This window comes from Ovis canadensis, chromosome 3 (assembly GCF_042477335.2).
Source record: "Ovis canadensis isolate MfBH-ARS-UI-01 breed Bighorn chromosome 3, ARS-UI_OviCan_v2, whole genome shotgun sequence".
Classification (NCBI taxonomy): Eukaryota; Metazoa; Chordata; class Mammalia; order Artiodactyla; family Bovidae; genus Ovis; species Ovis canadensis.
Window position 1 is genome coordinate 169872119 of NC_091247.1, and position 3138 is coordinate 169875256.

Consider the following 3138-nt stretch of genomic DNA (forward strand, 5'->3'; position numbering starts at 1 on the left):
AGGGTCACAAAACATATATTTTGAGTATGTCAATATCCTTCTGAAATATTTCAACACTGATATAAGGCCACCTAAGTGAATTAATGTTAAGTGAGAGAAGAAAAGGAATAAATGAGAAAGGTATTAAGGGCACACATATAATAAGACCAGGTAACAAACTAAATGGGAGAAAAAAAAAAGAAATATAGAATGCTACTCTAAGAAATTTAGGACTGACAAGGAAGGAGTGAAAACAGTGAGTGTCACATTTAAAATCTTGAAATATGCATTATGAGCACAACATAAAATTCATTGGTTTTGCCACCAGAAATCCATCTCAAAAGAATATTTTTCCCTCTTCTGAGTTTCTTCTCTCTCAGATTTCCACACAGTTTGGGAGGAAGTGTGGAGCCAGGAATGAGAAACCATACAGCAGTCACCATGTTCATCCTCCTGGGACTGACAGATGACCCACAGCTGCAGATTCTGACTTTCATATTCCTACTCATCATCTACATGTTGAGTGTAATTGGAAACCTGGCCATCCTCATCCTCATATTGGTCGATTCCCACCTTAAAACTGCGATGTACTTTTTCCTCCAAAATCTTTCCTACTTAAAAGTCTCATTCACTTCTACCTGCATTCCTAGATTCTTGTACAGTATATCATCAGGTGATAGGACCATTACCTATAAGGCTTGTATGCCAAGTATTTTTTAAAGACCTGTTTGGAATAACAGAATTTTTTCTCTTGGCTGCCATGTCTTACGGTTGCTACGTAGCCATCTGCAAACCCCTGCATTACATGACCATCATGAACCAGAGGGTCTGCAAAAGGCTCATCTTCTGCTGTTGGATGACCACTGTGTTGATCATGATCCCACCATTTAGCTTGGAACTGAGCCTGGAATTCTGTGACTCTAGTGCTCTTGACCACTTTTTCTGTGATGCTAAACCTGTCCTGAAGATCACATGCTCAGATACATGGTTCATGGAGAAGATGGTTATCATCTGTTCTGCATTAATCCTCATAATGACTCTCATGTTTGCGGTTTGGTCCTATGTAAGTATTATCCAAACAATTCTAAGATTCCCCTCTGCCCAGCAATGGAAAAAGGCATTTTCCATCTGTTCTTCCCACATGATCATGTTCCCATTACTTATGGCAGCTGTATATTTATCTATATCAAGAATTCAGGAAAAGATGAAATGGAAATTAATTTAGCATCTCCCCCATGCTAAATCCATTTGTCCAAACAAGTGAAACAAGACTTTACTGAATTAGTCAGAAAAATTACATTCTTCTCAAGGAGTTATGGGAAGCAACAGTTAGAACTGGACATGGAACAACAGACTGGTTCCAAATAGGAAAAGGAGTACGTCAAGACTGTATATTGTCACCCTACTTATTTAACTAGTATGCAGAGTACATCATGAGAAATGCTGGGCTGGAAGAAGCACAAGCTGGAATCAAGATTACCAGGGGGAAATACCAATCACCTCAGATATACAGATGACACCACCCTTGTGGCAGAAAGTGAAGAAGAATTAAAGGGTCTCTTGATGAAAATGAAAGAGGAGAGTGAAAAAGTTGGCTTAAAGCTCAACATTCAGAAAAGGAAGATCATGGCATCCGGTCCAATAACTTCATGGCAATTAGATAGGAAAACAGTGGAAACAGTGGCTGACTTTATTTGTTGGGGCTCCAAAATCACTGCAGATGGTGATTGCAGCCATGAAATTAAAAGACTCTTACTCCTTGGAAGGAAAGTTATGACCAATCTAGACAGCATATTAAAAAGCAGAGACATTACTTTGTCAACAAAGGTCCGTCAACAAGGCTATGGTTTTTCCAGTGGTCATGTATGGATGTGAGAGTTGGGCTATAAAGAAAGCTGAGCGCTGAAGAATTGATGCTTTTGAACTGTGGTGTTGGGGAAGACTCTTGAGAGTCCCTTGGATTGCAAGGAGATCCAACCAGTCCATCCTAAAAGAGATCAGGCCTGGGTGTTCATTGAAAGGATTGATGTTGAAGCTGAAACTCCAATACTTGGCCACCTGATGCAGACAGTTGACTCATTTGAAAAGACCCTGATGCTGGGAAAGATTGAGGGCAGGAGGAGAAGGGCATGACAGAGGATGAGATGGTTGGATGGCATCACCGACTCAAGGGACATGGGTTTGGGTGGACTCCGGGAGTTGGTGATGGACAGGGAGGCCTGGTGTGCTGCAGTTCATAGGGTCGCAAAGAGTCAGACACAACTGAGTGACTGAACTGAACTGAACTGAAAGATTGTTTCAATATACAAAGTCTAACACAAGAAAAGCAGTAGCTCAAAACTCAATTTATTAATAAATTAATAATTTAGCAATGCTGCTGCTGCTAAGTCACTTCAGTTGTGTCCAACTCTGTGTGACCCCATAGACTGCAGCCCACCAGGCTTCCTATCCCTGGGATTCTCCAGGCAAGAACACTGGAGTGGGTTGCCATTTCCTTCTCCAATGCATGAAAGTGAAAAGTGAAAATGAAGTTGCTCAGTCATGCCTGACTCTTCGCTACCCCACGGACTGCAGCCTACCAGGCTCCTCCATCCATGGGATTTTCCAGGCAAAAGTACTGGAGTGGGGTGCCATTGCCTTCTCCTAATTTAGCAATAATAACATATTATTAAATTACTAGTAAATATTAATAAAACAAGGTGTAGCTTAATGCTTATTAGGGAGTTATGCCCTTGGATTATAACATTTAGGAGACTTGCACTGGTACAAAAAAAAAAAAAGAAAGACAATTTGATATTAGTAATTTTAAGGTCTATCATATAAGTTGTAACAAATAAAAAAGAAGGTGTCATAGTTTTATGTGTCAACTTGACAGAACTAATGAACACCCATATAGCTGATAAAATATTTCAGAGTGTGTCTGTAAAGGTGTTTCTGGGAAGGATTAGTATTTGAATCTGTAGACTGGCTAAAGAAAATGGCCCTCAAAAAAGCAGGTGGGCATCCTCAAATTTGCTGAAGGCCTGACTAGAACAAAAAGGCAGAAGAAAGGTGAATATGGTCTCCACTTGAAACTGGGCAACATCTTATCTTGCTTTGGCGCTGACAGTTCTGGTTCATGGGGCTTCAATCTTGGACCAGGATTTCCAAGATTGGCAC

At 40.5% G+C, this 3138-nt stretch overlaps 1 pseudogene; it reads left to right on the forward strand.

Annotated features, from left to right (window-relative positions):
- Positions 1 to 396: 396 nt before the first annotated feature.
- LOC138435203 (olfactory receptor 6C2-like) lies at positions 397 to 1347 on the forward strand (annotated as a pseudogene).
- Positions 1348 to 3138: the final 1791 nt, after the last annotated feature.